The sequence below is a fragment of the Giraffa tippelskirchi genome, chromosome 4, assembly GCF_054371585.1.
Source record: "Giraffa tippelskirchi isolate mGirTip1 chromosome 4, T2T-mGirTip1v1.2.pri, whole genome shotgun sequence".
Taxonomy (NCBI): Eukaryota; Metazoa; Chordata; class Mammalia; order Artiodactyla; family Giraffidae; genus Giraffa; species Giraffa tippelskirchi.
In genome coordinates, this window is record NC_137278.1 from 29720614 (window position 1) to 29742246 (window position 21633).

General features: G+C 43.8%; 1 long non-coding RNA gene across 1 annotated transcript in view; it reads right to left on the minus strand.

Annotated features, from left to right (window-relative positions):
- LOC145544529 (uncharacterized) overlaps positions 1–21633 on the minus strand; it is a 393836-nt gene that overhangs the window by 222255 nt on the left and 149948 nt on the right. The window contains exon 3 of the long non-coding RNA XR_014081466.1: positions 3867–3953. This is a non-coding gene — a long non-coding RNA (uncharacterized LOC145544529). The remainder of the gene's footprint in view (positions 1–3866; positions 3954–21633) is intronic.

Genomic DNA, 21633 nt, shown 5'->3' on the forward strand with positions numbered 1-21633 from the left:
TCTAGGATCTGCTCTCTGAGCAGCCATTCTGAATTCTGATGAAACAGTTTACTCCTTTTCCAAAATTTCTGACAGGATGTTGTACCTCTTCATGTGAATTAGGAAAGGCTACTTTTAAAATCAGAGAGAACAGTCTTTAGGGGGAAGCGGATTCCTCACCAGGGACCTGTGTGTGTGCTTCACCCTTAAGGAGCACTGGCCTCCAGAAGGAAAGCTCATCACTGCTCAGGAAGGTGAGTGTCAAGCCCTCTTGCAGCCAGCTAGCCATTCCTGTGGAGAAGGCAATGGCAACCCACTCCAGTACTCTTGCCTGGAAAATCCCATGGATGGAGGAGCCTGGTAGGCTGCAGTCCATGGGGTCACGAAGAGTCGGACATGACTGAGTGACTTCACTTTCACTTTTCACTTTCACTTTTCATTATCATGCATTGGAGAAGGAAATGGCAACCCACTCCAGTGTTCTTGCCTGGAGAATCCCAGGGACTGCGGAGCCTGGTGGGCTGCCATCTATGGGGTCGCACAGAGTCGGACACAACTGAAGCGACTTAGCAGCAGCAGCAGCAGCCATCCCTGGTCAGTGGGGGAGCCACCAGAGAGCAAGGAGATGAAAGTGGACTCCTGGAGGGGAATGTGGAAAAATGTGCTAGAGACATTTCTTTAAAAATCTAATCCAAAAAAGTTAAGAATTAAAAAAAAAAAAAATCTAATCCAGAGTGTGCAGGAGGCTCAGAACCTCCCAGACCAGGAAGCAATAAGGAGGTAACACATGGAATGATTTAGTGACCCCATCACCTCATCACAGCAATGCCATTGTAGCACTTCTGCCTGACACTTCAGACACTCAGGAAAAGACAGTCGTTGTCACCCCAGAGTGAGGAAAGAACCTGGGTACAGGTCCTGAAAAAAGAAAGTCTAGAAAAGAATACAGAATGCAGACAGAGGGTGGAAGGCAAATGTCACTGACAGATGCCTTCTCAGTGCCAGGCCCAATGCTCAGGACGAGGCATTCGAGAAAGGAACAGAGGGCTAAGGCAGTGACTCAGGCACTAATTCATTTTATGGGACTCTCTGGGCTCTCGCAGGGCAGGCTACCAGCCAACATTGGCCTAACCTCTCCAGCACCCACCTCCTTAAGGCCAGCAGTGGATGCTAAGCGACACAGTGCTGATGGAGAGGTGAGCAAATCCTAGGGTTACCAATCAAGCCATGCATTCTCCTGTTCAACAGATGTGTATTAAACACCAAGGTCCCAAAAAGCTTCTTAAAAAGATCATCTCAACATGTAAACAACCCAAATGCTCATCAACAAATGATTGGCTTAAGATGTGGTAAACATATACAATGGAATATTACTCAGCCATAAAAAAGAATGAAGTAACGCCATCTGCAACTACATGGATGGGCCTAGAGAATATCATGCCAAGTGAAGTAAGTGAGACAGAGAAAGACAGATATTTTATGATATAGCTTATAATGTGTAATATACAAAATAATGCAAATGAATCTATATACAAAACAGAAACAGACATGCAGACATAGAAAATAAACTAAAGATTTATTAGAAAATAAACTAAAGGGAAGGGGAGGGCAGGAGAGATAAATTAGGAGTATGAAATTAATAGGTTAAAAGCTACATAAAATAGATAAGCATCAAGGATTTACTATATAATATAGAGAACTATATTCAATATCATGTAATAATATAATGGAAAATAACCTGAAAAAATATTGTGTGTATATATATAATAACTACACTTGCACACATCTGATTTCACATTACTTTTTTCCAGACAAGCACAAAAATAATCTTTAAATTTGACATGCCCAGAGCTTCCTAACATCCCTAAGTCTGTGAACTATCCTTACAAACAATGTAAGTGACTCCAACATTTCCCACTAACACAGCTGTAGCACTTTTAATGTTTACAATCCTGTATCACCCAGGGTCTGAGATGCTCTTCCAATTAAACCCTGGTTACACTTCTCTTTCCAAGTGCGAAAGAATCCAATTAAAGTTAATGAAAGCAATCAGTCTGCAAGTCTCAGGGTGTTTTGCCCCATTTGTGAATACAGGTAATAACACCCACTGACCCCGAGGAGGGAGAGGAGGTGCCATTGTTCTCTGCAAATGAGCCAGACCTGAGCCAGCCGGGGAAACCTGGAATTTAGGAGGTCAGCCTGCTTGGACTCCCATACAAGTTCAGGATTCCATTAAGCACTAACTGTAGGAATCTGTCCTTTAAGGAACTTCAGACTCATTTGGCTGCCATATGGCTAGGGCTTAGCAGTGCCTCCCATAAGCCTGAAATCCTGGGACACCCAACACTTATTTTCAAGAAGCTATTCACTGCATTCCTCTTGATTTTCTATCTGGCTTCCAAGAGGTAGCTCCCAATGAATAACACAGTAAGAGCAACAGAAGCCCGTGAGATGAAATCTGCTCAAGTCCTCCACCTGAGCTTGTATGACCTTCTCCAGCCACTGACTCTCAGAGCACCAGATGGACCTGCTGGGTGTCAGCTCAGAGGGTCAGCCTAGGACTCTTCAGGAAGCATCAGTGGGACCTGTATCTCATGTCAGGGAAGCTGTGAGGACATCCCTTCAGACACTGGAGACTTGTCATGGGTGTTACTTGTCACCATTCATTCCCATGGCTCTCCTTCTGTTCATGTTCAGTTGAAAAACCGCACACCCACCTAAGCTGCATTTTTTCCTCACTGTCCTGCAATTGTTTTGAAGGTCCCATGCTTCCCGTTTCCTCAGATCACTGTCCTTAGATGTGAGAATCTGACCCCAGCCCCGTCTGACACCAGTGAAGCAGCTTGTCCCTGTTCTTGGGGAGGTTCTGCTCCAGCTGGGGAAACAAAGGTGACGCTTGTGAGCAGTTGGAAAACTGAACAAGGCAGTAAATAATTAAGTGCTACTCAATTACATAATTGATTAATTATAACTAATTGCTACTTAAATGAACTGCTCTAGTCCACATTGATCTTCCTTGGCTCTGACCTTATAGGGCGGCCATGGTATGAACCGCTTACTTGGGCACTTACACACCTTCCAGAACATTCCTCCCACCCTCTCATGGATGAGTCTCCTCTGTCATGACTGGTAGTGTTCCCAAGGGCAGAACCAGGTCTTCTGAGATAAGAACAGGCCCCAGGAGACTTCCCTGGTGGTCCAATGATTAGGAGTACACTGACCAATGCAGGGGACATGGGTTCTATCCCTGGTCTGGGAAGATCCCATATGTCTCAGAGGAATTAGGCCCGTGAGACACAGCTAGTGAGTCCACATGCCACAACTACTGAAGCCTGTGAGCCTAGTGCCTATGCTCGGCAACAAGAGAAGCCACCGCAATAAGAAGCCTGCTCACCACAATGAAGAGTAGCCCCTGCTCATCACAATTAGAGAAAAGCCCACAAGCAGCAACAAAGACTCAGTACAGCCAAAAAATTAATTTTTTGAAAACTCTAAAAAAAGATTATCTATAATTAAAAAAAAAAAAGACCAGGCCCCAGTTTCTTCCTTCTGTCTCCCACAGCAGAGTCAGCCCATTCCAAGCAAGCATAAGGTTCTTTACTTAATAAACACTTGGTGATTGATGTCAAAAATGTGAACCAGTGTTCATACAACCAATGTGCCCCAGCTTCATGCACTTGTGAGTATAAACTTGGGTCACACAACCATCATCAACTTTGCTTCAGTAACTGAGCCCCCTAAGCATGTCCCTGGGAATGTGCTACCTTACATTACTCTAATCGGCCTCATGAAGCCATCAGGACAGTGCTCAGTCCCTGGCCACACCATCCTGCCGGGATCCAGCCTGTGGCCACCATTCAGATGATGCAAAGGAGCTGCCCACCTACCTCCTTCCTGTGCTCCTTCAGGGTTCCACATCCCCTACTAGGCTCTGAGCAGCTTGAGGACTCTGTGCATCACTGGGTCTCCACTACCTGGAAGAGACACAGTAATAGTCAGTGAGCACTGCTGGAACAAAATACCACAGACGGGGCTGCTTAAACAACAGAAGTATATTTTTACACAGTTCTGGAGTCTGGAAGTCCAAGATCAAGGTGTTTGAATTGGTTTGATTTCAATCTGTGGCCTCTCTTGTTGGCTAGCAGGTGACCGTCTTCTTGCATGGGTCTCCCTCTTTGCCTGTCTCTGTCCTGATCTCCTCTTCTTATAAGGATTGGATTAAAGGCCACCCATATGACCCCACTTTGCCTTAATTACTCCTTTAAAGGCCCTGTCTCCAAAGACAGCCCCATCTGAGCTAAAAGGGTTAAGACGTCCACCTGTGAGTTGTGTGGAGGAAACGATTCAGCCCCAAACAACCACTAATAACCTAAGTGCTTTATAAATGCTTTATGCTTGGTGGAACAGAGAGCGATGACAAATGGACAGATGGATGGATAGAAAACAGAAAGACTGCTCAAAAGGTGTTTGATCCTGAGCAAAATGTGAGATTAACAGGTCGAGAGAGTATCTCCTATTCCTGGGCCCTTTCTACTCCATCACATCTTTTCCTTTCTCCCAGGAAGAGATGGGCTGTCCCAGATGATAATTCCTCTGTCCCCTCCCCAACCACAGGACAGGGACTCCACACTGTCTTGATGTAAATACATTGCGGGGGGGGGGGGGGGAGGCAGTCTCTGCTGTCCCCACACACACCCTTAGAGAGCCTTCTGGCTCTCTTTTGTGAGAGAGAGCTCAGGCCATGGCTTCCCAAAGGATCTCAGAAATGCCAACTCACCACTGAAATGAAGACTCTGTAAACAACCAACATCTAAAAGGGAGACAAGACCCTGAAATCGGGGCCTTTTTCTTTACCGTTGTTGAACAGGAGCCGTGCTCCCAGAGGCGGGAGCAGTCGGATAATTACGGTGGGGCCAGGGGTGCTCAGGGTCAGCAAAACAAAGAGGAGGAAATTGCCTGCACAGATTGGCTCAAATATCAGGTTCAACGAAGAAGAAAACACAATTTGTTCATTTGGAAAATGACCCTGGGGACGTGAAGGCCCTACACGTTGCTGGAATTCAGGAGGAAAGAGGACAAGAGTGTGAAGTCAGCCCCCCTCCTCCCCCTGGAAGAAAAGACAGCTTGCCGCTTTTAGACCCCAAAACAATTTTGTGGACCAAGCAAGTGGACAGCAGGAGAGACCCTCTGTAGCATGTATGAGTTTAGATGTTCAGGTCCACATGTCAGCAGGGCTCCAAGGGTCTCTGGTCCGTGCATGGGGCCAATGTCTTGGAAGGTGCCTGGCCCGATCCCCTAGAACAGACAGCACTCTCCGGCACATCCAGGAAACAGGCCCCTCTGAAGGAGAGCTGTGGGGTGTCACCAAGGGGGCTCCCTCACCACTAAGTTGGGGCCATGGGTGTGACCGCATGGCTGCATCTGCATCCGTCAACCATTCCAGGTCCCTCTTGCAAGTTCCAATGCACAGTGTGATATTGACACCCACAGCGACCCAGTACACAGGACCTAGAGAGAGGCCGTGGATGGCAACATGCTAGGTAGCTTCTGGGTCAGGGAGCCACCCACCTAGTTTGCCCAGGACAGTCCAAGGTTACACCTCTGGTTGCAGCATAATTGTTGCAGGAATGGGGACCCCTTCAGGGCCCGAAACTGGGCTCTTGTCTACCACTTGGAAATGAATTGTCTGAGGAGACACACGTGCTGACAAAGCAAGAGATTTTATTGGGAAAGGGTGCCCAGGTGGAGAGCAGTAGAGTAAGGGAAGCCAGGAGAACTGCCCTGCCACATGACTTGCAATCTCGGGTTTTATAGTGATGGGACTAGTTTCCAGGTTGTCTTTAGCCAATCATTCTGACTCAGAGTCCTTCCTGGTGGTTCATGCCTTGTTCAGCCAAGATGGATGCCAGTGAAAAGGATTCTGGGAGGTGGCTGGATGTGTGGTGTCTCTGTTTGACCTTTCCCGAACTCTTCCAGTTGGTGGTAGCTTATTAGTTCCCTATTCCTTACCAGGACTTCCTGTCGTAAAACAACTCTTGCAAGTGGTTACTATGGTGCCTGGCCAGGGTGGGCGGTTTCAGTCAGTGTGCTTCCCCTAACATAATCATTAACATCCGAAGTGTCCTCGCTTGAATACTAAATCAAACAGATTTCCTAATGCACTGGAATTTCACAGCACCAGATCCCCACCCTTCCATGCCTTTCAGCCATGACTCTCGTGACGGGTCCAAGCTCCTCCTGGATAAGACACTCCGGATCAGAGGCCTTCACACAGTGCAAGCAGGTCCTCCCTCCAGGAATTATGAATAGAGGGCCGAGTAGGAGCTCATCATGGGTGTCAGACATCACTCAGCCTCCCATTGCTGTGCAACCAGTCATCCATACCAAGCACATCTGCCACTGTCTCCGCTGTCTGGGGTTCACTGGACTCCCAGCAACCCCTCTCCCTGCATATCAAAGCAGGGCCCAGCCAGCTTCCTGGAGATGAGCCCTGTCCCCTCTCTCCTAAGGTTCCCAAGGATTTGGGCAATTAAGTTCAACCTCAGAGGTAATCCTGACATGTCTCTGCCTTTAGATCCTGGCTGGCCTGGGACTTAACAGATCCACCCTCAGATACAGAAATAAATCATTATTTCCAAAGTAAAATTGAGTTCTTAGCATCACTGGGGGCTAGCAACCAGCAGGGGATAGGAGAAGGTTTGTGGGGTAACGTGATCTAGGTTCACTTAAAGAACAGGAAGGCTTTAGATCTATGAGATGAGCAGGGGGGAAGCCCTAGGACATGACAGTACTGATGTGGGCATGAGTGAGGAACTGGTTGTCAGCACCCAGGCAGTGGAGGACAAGAGAACAGGGGTCTCAGGCCTTACCCTGACCACACCCCCAAGGAGCCCAGGCCACCTCATGCCTGCTCTCCAGCTCCTGCAGATCCTTCTTTCTGCACTACTGCATTTAATGACACTGTCAGGCATTTAATTGACTCTTAAACATAATGCTAGCTATTGTGGACAAAGTTTAGTTGTTGCTAATTAAGTCATTGAAAATTAAAATAAAGAGCAAAGGCTTAACTGTTCACAATAACCCAGTGAAACAGAATGACTTTGTAATCTGTTTAAAAAAAAAAAAAATGGGACACCCTTAGTCTCCTCCCAGGTATTTCTAACAAACCAGGCTGGGAGATTAATGGATGCATGGGCTTTGCAGAGCCCAGCGGGGCCCATGATATCTGGTCCTGGGATCCCTCACTCATATATTTGACCTCACGGTTTCTGCTGTTTTCTCTTTGTTCAGGAACTGTGTCTTTGGGCCTTTAAAATTCCAATTTTTATTCTAATTCTCGTTTTGTTTGTGAAAGGGTGCTTGCCAGCATAAAAATGAAGTTAGCTAAAGACAGTGTTTCCTTAGCCTACTTGGAGAAAGCACTAAAAAGTGTGTAATACCTACCATTTTAGAAATAGGAAGAAAACATAAAGGATTTTTTTTTTAATCCTAGCAGCTATTTAAAAAATAAACAATAAACACAAGTGGAATTATACCAACTAACCATATTACCAGCAGTCAATTGCTGGAGAATAAACATTCTTATTTCCAGGGCGTTCTAATATATTCAAAGACATGGAGAATGGCACCAGAAGAATTTATCACTGACATTTGCCAAATTAGATATTCCCGAGGTTTGCCTATATGGATGACAACATTTTTAGCACTTCAAGGTCCTTGCAAGAAAAAGTCTCTATAAAAATTCAGGACGGTATTGTTATCATCAACACTTTAAAATTGACTATGATTGTTACAGCAGTTTTAAAATCAAAGAGACCTAAAAAGAAGGGGAAAATTATATGTGTACTCTATATTTGAATTTTTATACATGAGATTTAAAACATAATATTGTGATGTTTATTTCAGATAAATTTGTTTTCACCTAAGGTTTTTTTTTTTTATTTCTGAGCCAAAGTCAATGCAGAGTTTATCAAAGACCCACCAGCCAGGTAATAACCATCAATAACCCGCCATTAACCAGGGCGTCATGTTTGACAGTTCAGCTCTCAACCTGTTCAACTGTGCTTTTCATTTTGGCTGCTGTCCTAATTAATGAGTAATCTATAAAACAGGGATAATAAAACATACCTCATACATGCCACATACCTAATTATAAGGAGTGAATCATATCACACATGGTACCCGGCACAGTAGGTGCTTGGTAAATGTTTGAATTTTATGTTTCTTTTTACTTTTTCCTGGCATTTTGTTAACGCTTATGGTCTTTAGTCTGGGTTGCCAAGGCTATTTAGAAAGAAATAACAACAAAAGAAGAGAGATCTTTTTGTACAATACAATCTCCTGATGTGGATCTTTCCCAGAAGCCACTCAGGAGAAACAGAAGCTTTGGGTGTCAGTTTGAGGCTCTTTGGCTGAACATTCTTCAGTGGCTCAAGACCAGACTTCCATGATCACCATGGTCCAGCCATATCCCAGAGGATAATCAGATTCAAATCTAGAAATGAACTGAACTGCAAACATTTTTAAACTATTTTGCTAAACATATTTTTGTACTCCTGCATCATTTTTGCTTCTTCCCCTATTTTGGATTCTCAATATTCCACTTTAGGAAAGTTCTCAAAATGATGATGGATGCCCCTAGCCTCCCTGCAGACAGGTCTGGGCTTCCTGGTCATCTGTTCCCCACTCTTTCTCTCCCCTTCCTCCTCTAATACTCATCAGCTATACTTATCTCTCAACTGAGTCTGCTTACTGAAACTGTGCAACCTCCAGCAACCTTCAGAATTCAGAAACAATAAAGTCCTTAGGTCAAGGGCTACAGCTGGCATTTGTTTCAAATCCTCTATATGTGCTCTTAACTGCTGGTTCTCAACCAATAATCTGCGAATGGAACAGATCTTTTCTTTTATGGCAATACTGCCAGCAAACAATAACAGAGCTGAGATTTGGGGTCTAGACATGATGTTGGTGCCTCCAGTCAAGCTCACTTTCTGGAAGATGAGCCTTGTTCAGACCATCTAGCTCCAGCCACAATTGGCCCTTCCAGTGCCATATGCAAACGTGAGCCTGGGGCAGGGCATATGTAGCTTCAGGCAATGATCCAACCCTCCAGGAGTCAGGGACTGCTGTTAAGAGGGACACAGTGAAATTTGTAAACCTGCTATAAAGCTTAAATAAGACCTTCAACCTTCTTTGTGTTTGAAGTTGTTTTTTTTTTCTCCCAAATTTCATTGTATTTGCACTTACCATAAATATTTGTGTATACACATATACATGCCAACTTACATTACCTAACATTTTGTAGACAGATGGAACCAGCTTGTATATAATTTTATTCTACATAACATTTAATGTAAGGCACAGACACGGCCTTAGAACGACATGCGATAAAACATATCACTCATATCCATCAAAGCTCCATTCAGCAGGACACAGGGTAATTAGAATCATCAGTTAATGTTCTGATCTGTGGCTAATTCCTAACCACAATTTAAGTTTAACCAACCCCATAACTTCTTCAGCTTTCTCCAGCAGAAGACCCACAATGCATAAAAATAAAGTACCTCATCCTGGGTTTTCTCCTCTAGGACATCTTTTATGTGAGGAGATATTATATGCTCAGACCCATGAAAAATAGTAGAATTAGATTTCTGTGATCACTTTATGGGTTGAGGCCACAGATGCATCCTGAGAGGCCGAACTTTCTCCTGGCAAAAACCTGGGCTCTGACTGTGCTCACCACGTCGGGTTCTTGTCTTCCACCTCTTCCATCTCTCATGCTGTGATATCTCGCCACCTGCCCACCAGGCATGAATATGAAATTCTCTGTATGCTGTGGGTACTGGTCCTGAGTGCACCTTCGTAACTGTCTGTTGCAAACCAGACCTCCCAACAAAAGAGAAACCACAACCTGGCTCAGAAAGACTCCACTACTCTCAGTCTTCTTTGAAAATGAAAGTTGCTCAGTTGAGTCCAACTCTTTGCGATCCCATGGACTATACAGTCCATGGAATTCTTCAGGCCAGAATATTGGAGTGGGTAGCCTTTCCCTTCTCCAGGGGATCTTCCCAGCCCAGGGATCAAACCCAGGTCTCCTGCATTGCAAGCGGATTCTTTACCAGCTGAGCCACAAGGGAAGCCCCAGTCTCTCCTACCCTCAAGCATTTACCTGTGGTATCTTGAATCACCTGTATCATTTTTCTCTTCTGCTCATTAATCCTCATTCTAGCTGTGAACTTATTTTATATATAGTGCACAAAATAAATATGGCATTATTTTTTCCAAAAAAAAAAAAAAAGAAACCATAAATCTCAGACACCTCACCACCCAATACTTCCTTTGGATTCTCAACTCTGGTGGTAGTTTAGTAGCTAAGTCGTGTCCGACTCTTGTGACCCCATGGGTTGTAGCCTACCAGGCTCCTTTGTCCATGGGATTCTCTAGGAAAGAATACTGGAGTGAGTTGCCCTTTCCCTCTCCAGAGGACCTTCCCAACCCAGGGATCGAATCTGGGTCTCCTGAGTTGCAGGCAGATTCTTTACCAACTGAGCTACGAGGGAAGCCGTAGTTGTGGTTATTATACAAAGGCAACATGTGACTTAGCATGTCTCACCATGATGAAATCACACCAGGGGAACCAAATACTTCAATTAAGTTTTCTTGAGTCACAAACATTATGCCTAGAAGAGCCTTGGAAATCACCCAGGCAACTCCCTCACTTGACACAGAAGGACATGAAGGCATGAGTGTTTAAGAGACCTTTATGCTGTAATACTGCTCTCCGGACACCTCCCCAGCCAGTCTTACACACCCACCCCAGTGCCAGTAACCCATGTAATCGATACACGCTCAAAGCTCTAATGTGCCAAAGTGATTTTTCAACACTGAGTCTCTTTTTTGCTTTGCCCAGCTCACTTCCCACCTCTCTTGATGAGCAGACATATATTAGAATTCTATGGTGCTAACTCTTTTATAAATTAATGCCTTTGTTAGATACTTCAAAATAGATGCTGGCAATATAACCGCGAGGAACCCTCTGTATTGTGCATCGCTCTGCATTTTACAAAACGCTTTCACTGCTATTATCTCACTCGATCGAGTAAACAAACAAAAGATTTCTTTGTATAAGGGAGAGAGTAATGGAAAAGGCAGAGAGTGTTGAATGACAGAAGGCATAAAAAGAGACATGGGGCTCAGTGAAATATAGATTTTTTCCTTTTTGGAGCTGGGAGCTGAAAGCCTACTTCCTTATCATGATCTCCCATTTGAGGAGCTCAAGCCTGAGAATCTGTCTGAAATAGAAATCACCTGACCTCTAGGCGAGGCACTGACCTCATATCCATCAAAATTCCCAGTGCTGGAGTCTGCAAACCAAGTTCCCAAGAACCCTGCGACACTCCCAGTGGGGTCTGGGCAAGCAGGGTGTGTGTTTAGGCAGAAAGTGATGATTCTGATCACCAAGGCTGGAATCCAAGCAGAGGTCTGCTCTGGCCAGAAGCTAGTTCCAGCCTCTTCTCACCCAGCTGGACTGACTGCTCCCTCAGGGCTGGTTGGAGCTCATGGATATAAAGTCAAGGCATTTTTTTTTTGTCATCGATGATGAAAACATATTTATAATGTCAGGGAAAATTATGACACCAAAATTCCATTATCTAATCATATAGTTTACATTTCTCCATAATCCCCAGCCCTCCTTATCCACAAACACATTTTTTACAGCCATAAGAGGAGGTCACATAATATTGTGTATGCCCTTTTCATGGTGTTATTACCCATTTTGTATTTTTTCCAAGTTTCCACAGTTTGCATGTCACAATGGTCTTGATTTGTATGATCCAGGAGGGGGAAAGTTTAGATTATCCCTAAATTTGTAAATAAAGAGAGCTTCTGGATATAAAACTGAGTCAGTTTGCCAAGAAAGAGCTAAGCCAGCCACAAAAGGAAGCCAAGATCCTATCTGTTAGATGGAGACTAAGATGCTGCAGATCACTGACTTGACTGGGTGTAGCCTCAGGGAGCCAGGGCTATGGAATGACAGCTCAAAGATCAGGCTGTGTGTACAGCAGTGCCTGAGAGGGAGGCCTAGCATCTGGGACTTGAACATTTCGCCACCAGGGAGGTGCTCTTCTCTGTGAGCTGAGAGTGGCTCATGGGATCCCATCAGGGCCCACATCAAGTCTCCCCCTTGGCTCTAATTCCCTGGTCATACAGAAGTTTGGGGTGATATCCTTCCATAAACGCTATCCAGAGATGGGACTACCCTGAGTAATGAGCTGAAGCATTCCAGTCACCATCTAGGAATTCTCACTGTAAACACATGATTGTCTCCTCCTACACAACAGGTTCACGTGGTTAGTGTCTTCGCCTCCAAGGACCTGGCTGCCTGGTGTCTGGGCACACATAACTGAAAAGCAGTGACTACGTCATACTGTATGACACCAATAAGGCCCTAGCCAAGGGAAGGTTAGCAACCCTCCAGGGTCAAGCCTTCTCTCTCTACCAACTGGACCACACCCCCAGAGAAACTTAACCAGAGTGCGGTTATCTGGGGCTCATTGTCTTCCTTGTTCATAGCTGTATGGTCATCTAGAGAAGATTGACATAAATGCCTTTGTGCCTTTGGCTTTTGGCATCAAGGCATTGTGAGGATGGCTGAAGATAAGAGTCCCCTGTTTCAGGAGCTTTTTGCCCACAGGGCTAAAAATTTTCAGGGTGGTGATTTACAGGGTGCCAAGAGGAATCCAAGAGGGAGAGCAGAGAGAGTTCATTTTTAATTCAGAGACTCAAACCCAGTTCCTTGGACTGAGCCTATGATATCATGGCATGGTGCAGAATCCCCCCAGAATGCCATCCAGATGAACCCCCGTGTCCTATCCCCCTGCCCCCAGACATGGCTGGCCCTAGCTCACAAGAAACTTGAACTGCTGTAGTGCAAACTGTGGCAATGTCCCTCACATCTTCAAATCTCTATTCCCTGTTAAATTTGAACTTGAATTATGTATTTGCCTTGCCTCCAGATAACATTGTCTTGTGCAATATGAAATTAAATGGAGGTGACAGGAATGATTGCTGAGTTGTTTGAATTTCAATCATTAGACACACACACAAAAAGTGGTAACTCAACTAACTCTTCATTAAAAGTACTATATTTCATCCAAGATAGAACATACCAGAATAAAAGGTTCTTGGGCACGTTTTTATGGTGCATGTAAGAACTCAAATTTTCCCAGTATATGTCACCTTTTAATAATATTAAAACTAATATGGCTGATTGTCCCAAGGAAAAAGCCATTCTTTTATATATCAGAGGCCAGCAGCCCATGACCAACCTGTCAAAGGTGACTTGCATGGGGATTCAGAGAGAAGCCAGAGAATGCATGATGCATTGATTTTCCTGACTTGACTCTCAGCATTACTAAGACTTTGGCTTGCTCATTGCTCTGGCTCTCTTTCTGCTCCTGGATAACTCACAGAAGAAGCTGGAATCTCTGAGGAGCAACTGTCTGTCCAAGACTTCTGGCCCAAGGGAGGTTTGCGGCTACACGTCTTCAGTTTAATATATCAAAAATGGAATGCATAATTTCCACAATACCCTCTACACAATGCATAAATAACATGGCACACACACAAACACACACACTTATGCTAAACACACATGCACTCCTTTTCTTGTATTCTTGACTCAATGAATGGCCTCACTAGCATTCTAGATGCTTAAGCCAAAACTTGGATAATTCTTGAATCTCCTCTCCTCCATTCCCCAGTAGCCATGAACTCTAAGTACTATCTATGCTAACCCCTGAATACCTTATTCTCTACCTCATAACTAGAGTTATCATATTTCTCATCTGAACTAACAGCTCAGTATCAGGAGATGTTATAACTAAAGAGATTCCACAACACCTTGAAAATTCAGGCCATTTATCAATCACCAGGTGCATCATGAGGAGCATCACAGAAACACTCCTGACCTCAAGTCATTCACAGGCTTAGACATGTGCTGCCTGACCATGAGAAAATAAGAGAAGGAAGCAGAGTCATGATAAAGTGACAACCAAACATAATCACCCCCAAACAAGTTCCCTGGAGGGGAAAAGACTGATGGGGTAGGAGTTATCACGAAGGTTTGTTGGAAGAAGTAGGAACTTGAGTTAAGCCCCCAAGAAGGAGCAGAACTTGAATCTGGGAAGTAGAGGAACAATGAAGCAAAGCCTTGAGAGCCAGATGGGCTGCACAGAGACAGAGCAGAGTTGACTCCACAAAGAAGGTGGTCGCAAAGAATCAGACACGATTGAGGGACTAAGCAAAGCACAGGACACAGAGAGGGTAGTAAGAAACGCAAAGAGCAGGATGAGTCAAAAATAAGGAGATAGGTGCTTCTGAGCATGGGTGTTGGCAGTTACAAGAGTTGTTGTTTAGTTGCTAAGTGGTGTCCGACTCTCTTGTGACCCCATGGACAGTAGCCCCTCAGGTTCCTCTGTCCCTGGGCTTTCTCAGGCAAAAATGCTAGAGTTGGTTGCCATTTCCTCCTCCAGGGGATCTTCCTGACCCAGGGACTGAACCATGTTTCCTGTACTTACAGGCAGATTCTTTATCACTGAGACAACAAGAAGCCCAGGGATGAAAAAGCAGGGAGGCTGAAGTTCCTGGAGAAAGAGGGGGAATGAGTGTGGGCTCTCTTCCTTGCTGAGTTCCAAAAAGACAAAGTGGATGAGTGGCCATGGGACTGAAACTATTGCCTTGGTCTAAAGCCACCACTTTTTGCTTGCCCAGTCCAGGCTTCAGAACCCTTCCCTGTAAAGAGGTTATCAGACCTCCTGCACTATCACCACCACGACCACCAAGGTCTTATTCTGTCTGCTGCTCAATCTTGCCAGGGGCATGCTGCTCTATTCCCCACCAGTGGCCAGTTTCTCCCAGGACCCAGAAAAGTAGCCACTTGCACTTCTAAAATCTATAAATTCCAAGGTCAATGGCACCACATTGGACATGTGTAGGGTTAACAGTGGGGAGCTCAGACAGGAATTTCCAATGAAAAAGCTCTTTATTCATTGAAGAGAGAAAAACGTGCCTCTTGCTGCCCAGGGAAGCAGAGACCTGAGCAGGGCACAGTGTATCCCTTTCGGCTTGGAAAGCAACTAAACAGGCCCAGGACATTCCAGTTACCAGCAAGCAATGGCAGATGGAAATTAAGAATTCACTTTCTGGGGCCTGGAGAGAGTGAGCCAGTAATAGAGGCCATGTTTGTTTTTCAAAAGCAGATTCTTCTAACCCACTGGGTAGATAAGCCACGGGGAAGCACTGATGGCCTTCAGGGTCACATGTGAATCTCCAACCCAGAAAACAAGCAGCCAGAGGCAGCCAGGACAAGCTGCTGAAATCAGACAAGAGGAAGAGGGACCAGGAGAGCTCAGGCTGAAAACCCAGGTTTCAGGACTATTCCCACAGCCTTCAAAAGAGTATAATGAATCATGGCTGGCATATCTTGGGATATCTGTATTTTAACCCCTGCTCTGCTAACTTGCTAGTCGTGGTATTCGTGGAAGTTGCTTGCCCAGTCCAGGCTTCAGAACCCTTCCCTGTAAAGAGGTTATCAGACCTCCTGCACTATCACCACCACGACCACAGAAGGTATACTAAAGGGCTGACTGAGCCAGCAGCCAAGGAAGCTTACCCTGTGGTCCCATGCTCAAATGAGGGTGTGCTATCATCATGGTGTGCTCACCATGGCCCTGGGCCAGAGAAAGGGGAATAGGATCACAGAGAGTCTAGCATTGCCCTCAAGAAGTTCATAATCAGACTGGGAAGAGAGACACAACACTCAAAGACCATCATTTGACTGGTTTAAACTCCTATCCATACAGGTATGTGCTGCAGAAAAGTGGTGGTAGATATAACCAGGAAAGATTATCCCAGGAGACTTTGAACATAAATTGGACCACAAAGGACAGAATCAAACTGGAAAGATGGAAAAGATGAGAATGGGAAAGAGAAAGAAAGCTACCAACATCAGAAATGTAAGCCGAACGTCCAATTTTAGAAGTCATTCACGGCTAATGTGGCCTTCCTTGGTGACTCAGATGGTAAATAATCTGTCTGCAATACAGGGAGACCTGGGTTTGATCCCTGGGTCCGGAAGATCCCCTGGAAAAGGAAATGGTAACCCACTCTAGGATTCTTGCCTGGAGAATTCCATAGACAGAGGAGCCTGGTGGGCTACAGTCCACAGGGCAGCAGAGTCGGACATGACTGAGTGACTACACTTCCACTTTCATGGCTAATGTACATGCAAGCATCTGGGACTGCAGTCCTTTTTATTTATTTATTTATATTTCTTTATGAGCAAAAGCAAGAAATCTGAGAATTCTGAAGAAGGAAAACCAAGAAGAAAATTAAGGTTAACTGCAATTTTATAACACTGGGGATAACCAGTGTTATTTTATTATGATTCCTTAAAATCTTTTTCAAATTTTCTTCTACATGAGCACTTTTAAATGCTTGCATAAATTTTATTACAAAAATGTGAAATTGTTAGCTCACTTCCCTATTGAGAAGATTTTAAGATGTTTCCAAATCATGCAAACAATTTATTTAAGTTTGTGATTAGGGATGTGGAAGGCTAGAGTGAATGTGCCCAGGTTCAAATTTTATCTCCATCATCTATTATCTGAGTTACTTTGGGTGAATTTGGCTCACCAAATTCTGTTTCCTGTTTATCTATGGTGGTTTCAGTTTAGTCAATAAGTAGTGTCCGACTCTTGCGATCCCATGGACTGTAGCCCACTAGGCTCCTCTGTCCATGGCATTTTCCAGGTGAGAATACTGGAGAGGGTTGCCATTTCCTCCTCCAGGGGATCTTCCCAATTCAGGTATCAAACTTGCATTTCCTGCATTGCAGGCGAATTCTTTACCTCTGAGCCATCAGGGATGCTTCCCAGGTGGTGCAGTGGTAAAAAATACACCTATCCACGCAGGAGACACAAGAGACATGGGTTCCATCACTGAATCGGGAAGATCCTCCAAGACGAAGAAATGGCAACCCACCCCAGTATTCTTGCCTGGGAAATCCGAGGGGTAGAGGACCCTAGCGGGCTAGTCCATGGAGTTGCAAAGAGTCAGACACAACTGAGTGCACACACACAAACTGTTTCCTATTTTTATAAATCGGGATAAAAACAGAACTAACATGCAAAGTTTTTTAAAAATTGTGATAATATCATGTAATGGAGTGCCACTCGGCTATAAAAAGGAATTAATTATAGGCACATGCAATAACATGGATGAATCTCAAAATAATCATGTTGAATGAAAGAAGCCAGAACAAAAAAAGAGGGTACACAGGGTATGGTTCCACTTGTATAAAATTCTAGAAAATGCAACCTACATTGACAGAGAGCAGCTCAGTGGATGCCTGGGATGGGGTAGGACATGGAGGAGCAGGAGGAAAGAATTCCAAAGGGCAGGAGGACACTTTGGAGGGTGACAGGTACATTCATTATCTTGACAGTTGTGATAGTTTCTTGAGTATATACGTACATCAAATGTTTTCTAATCAGACACTTTAAATAGAGTACATCTTATGTATGCTATGCACACTGTGCTATGTGCAGTTTTCTGTGTTAATTAGGCTTCAATAAAGTTGTAAACAAAGCTTTTTAAAAAATCTGTGCTAAAATAAACCACCATCAGGAATGTACAGGCATGCCTTTTGCCTTCTCCCTTGTGAACACTGGGTATTCCTTTATTCTAAACATTTTTGCCAAACCGATCACCAAAAATAAAGGTATTTCATTATTATTTTAAACTATGTGTCTGTGATTACAAAGGGAGTATAAAATATTCACTCATCTTTACGTATTTGTGTTTCTTTTCTATGAATTACAAGTTGATGTGTTTCACTCACTTTTGTTGGTGTATTTATCCTTTTCCTTATTTATCTCTTATTGTGATTATGCAAGCATGTCTTTCCAGAGTTTTCCCATCCAAATACATAAACTTTTTTAAAACAAAAATCAGATCATACATTATATCCTTTTCTGTAACCCACTTTTTTACACTAACATAATGTGAATATCTCTCAATGTCAATAAATGGGAGGCTACATCATAGTTTTAATGGCTAGAGCAGAAATTCTTAATGCTGCTCCTTAAATCATATTTCAGTTTCAGAAAATGAAATGAGGTTCTTCCTCATTTCAAAGGGAGTTGAGAGTAACTTCACAAATCACTTTTTTATTTGCTATGGCTTCATAGCATCTACAGCAGATTCTTCAACGAATGACAACCAAGAATCCTCCTCACCCTGAAAAGGAACTTTATGAAACTGACTCTCGCTAGCTTTTTTTTTTTTAAGTTTCCCTAGAACAGTGCTGATAATGAAATTTTCAGCTAGCCGTACTTCACTTGACAAATTATGAAGAGATCAATTTGTTCCCATTAGTCCCTACTTCATTAATACCCAAGATGAAGTCCACTCTAGTAAATAGTGAACAACCTTTGGCTCAAGTAGAGATGTCTCTTTGTCAAGGTCTTAAGAGAAGCTCTTCCCTAAAGTTCAAAAGGAAATATTTTGGTTAAAATTAAAAAGCTGTTCCTCTTAAAGGTCAGACAAAAAATTGGTAACGTCCTATGAGAAATACAATTATTATTCAATGGGATACATTGCTATGACATTGGAGTTAAGAATTTAAAAGTGACACAGCTTAAGAATGAAGAGTTATGGTTTACCAGCAATAGTAATCTATCTGCTTTGCAAGTTACCTTTGAGTGACACTTAATATCCAGGTTCCGTCATCCAATGGGCTGAAAGAATTATTTAAATTGGGGTCAGTAGAACCTGACTTAAAAACCATCATTCCATTCCCTTTTGTATTGTGCTTCAAACAAGTCAACCATATAAATGAGGAAATATTCAGTCTGAAGGTTAGACTGGCTGACTGACCACACTGACTGATATTTTATGTTTTAAAACCACTGGTCAGAAACAAAGCATTATTTCTGAAGGGAGAAAACCAGGAATTGGTTTGCAGTAACCAGTCTATGGCACCCCAGGCATTTCAAAAGGGCTTTATTCTACCTGATGATTAGGAAGGCATTATTTATTAAACATTGGGGCCTTCCCTGGGCCCCACATAATTCTGAGTGCCAGTAAGAATACCATCAGGTAAGTGGATGAAGAGATAGGCAAGCAAATAGCTCACTTCCTGATGAGGCCAATGGGGCTGGGTGTAATCAGAGAGAAAAAAGTTTGCTGTGAGCATAAGAGACCAGTGACTGAGGCTGGAAGGACAGAAGAAGCCTCCCTGCAATAGAGGGCACTTCTTTAAGAAAAAAAAATCTTCTAATTTTACATTGGCATATAGCCAATTAAGGGCTTCCCTGGTGGCTCAGACAGTAAGAAATCTGCCTGCAATGCAGGAGACCCGGGTTCGATCCCTAGGTCGGGACAATCCCCTGGAGAAAAGAATGGCAACCCACTCTAGTACTCTTGCCTAGAGAATTCCATGGATGGAGTAGCCTGGTGGGCTACAGTCCATAGGGTCACAAAGAGTCGGAGATAACTGAGTGACTGACACTAACTAATTATAGCTGATTAAACAATGTTGTGATAATTCAGGCGCATAGCAAAGGGCTTCAGCCATACATACACATGTATCCATTCTCTTCCAAACTCCCCTCCCATCCAGGCTGGCACATAACACTGAGCCGAGTTCCCTATGCTATACAGTAGGCCCTTGTTTGTTATCCATTTTAAATATAGCAGTGTGTACATGACCATCTCAAACTCCCTAACTATCCCTTCCTCCTTTCCATCCCCCTGACAACTGTAAGTTCATTCAAGAGAGGGTATTTCGACCTGAGGAGGGAAGAAAATATGACTTTCCAAGCCCACCCATCCTACTACCTTTGGGTGCATAAAACCAACGCTGGCACTAACAATTGCCATTTCAAAATCTCAATGATCCTTAAAATAAATGGAAGGAGGAAAACTATATTGCAAGTAACCAACCTAACGAGCACTTTTTCCATAAAGGTGACAAAAGCAATTACACCTTAACAGAAAAGCTCTCTGTCAGAGGGTGTTTCCTCTCTCAATACAACACTTTACCAAGTTTCATACAAATATTAGGTGTTTCCAATAAATTGGAAACTTACAGCTCATTTGCAAGTGGCAGAACTCTTCCGCAGAGCATTAGCCTCCTAAAAGGAAACACCCTGATGAGTGAGGAACCAGGCGCCCTTCAGAGCAGGTGCCAAGGTGCATGGACAGGTAGGGAACAGAGCAGCACTCCTGGAGGCTCCCACCTTGGATGACAAGGACAGGTGCTTCCCAGGAATCAAGGCCACAGGGGTTGAGATTGGAGATGCGAGACAAATAGACTGCGAGGAATTGGGACGATGAGCAAGTTTGACCATCCAACCAACACATGGGCGTAGTCAGTGGGTCCAGGAAAACCCCTCAACTCCCCACAGCTTGGTCTGAGGTCTGTAAACACAGGGAAGTTTGGGACCCAAGAAACTAGAAGTGCAGCTTGGGGAAAGGGGGGCTTGGTGGTCAATGTGCTCAGTCGCTCAGTTGTGTCCAACTCTTTGTGACCCCATAGACTGTAGCCCACCAGCCTCCTCTGTCCATGGGATTTTTCCCAGCAAGCATACCAGATCCTTTTCTGAGATATGAGTTGGCATGAAAGAGGACAGATCTACAAGAAAAAGGAGCTGAAATGAAGGGCTAAGGGACAAAGGAAAACCTGGCCAAACCCAGAGTGTATTGCTGCTGGGAAGCAGAGACTGAGCTGGTTCCTAGGAGCAGGGGCAGAGGTCCTGCCACAGATATGGTGATGCCCAAGCAGGATCTGATGCTTCTGCAGATCATTCTGGTCTGCAAGGCCTCCTATCAGAGGCCCTAGAGCTCACACTAGAGAGACAGGCAGAGAGCTGGTGCCTGGGTACTTTGGATAAATGCATTAAAATAATTGCAAGATAATAGACATCTTCTAGTGATGACAATAAACAAAGGACAGTTGGTATCCTTGAAGTAGAGACACAACATAGTGGCATAAAATAAATGAAAAATATAACAGGTGGGGGGAAACTTTCCCTTACATGAAGGAAGAACTAAATCTCCATAATTAAAAACACATTCCAAGTAGACCATGTTGTAGGAAATATGAGAGAGAATGAGCACTACCAAAATCAATGCTGGTAAATTACTGAACATTAAAAAAAAAATTGAGAAAATTCATTAGGCATCTATCTGAAAAGAGGAAACAAATTTTTTTTTTTTTTTTTACTTAAAAGGCTGATAAATAAGGCTAGCCTCATGTTTCTATATAGCAACATTAAAATACAGGGGAAAAAGGGAACAGCATATGTAAGCTTCTGAAGGAAAAAAGTGCGATCCAAAAATTGTAGGCCCAACAAAATGGTGTTCAAGTGTAAAGGTGTCAGACAGACATTCACAGATTCATAAGAACTCAGGAAATACAGCACCCAGTAATCCCCTAGGAGAAAATATCTGATGACAAGATCTACTCATATAAGAATGAATGGAGAAGTTGTGGTAAAAAAAAGGCCTATACTAAGCAGTGAATCTCTACATCTAAATGGAAGCTAAACAATTTTATATATACATATCTTTACATATACACACGCATAC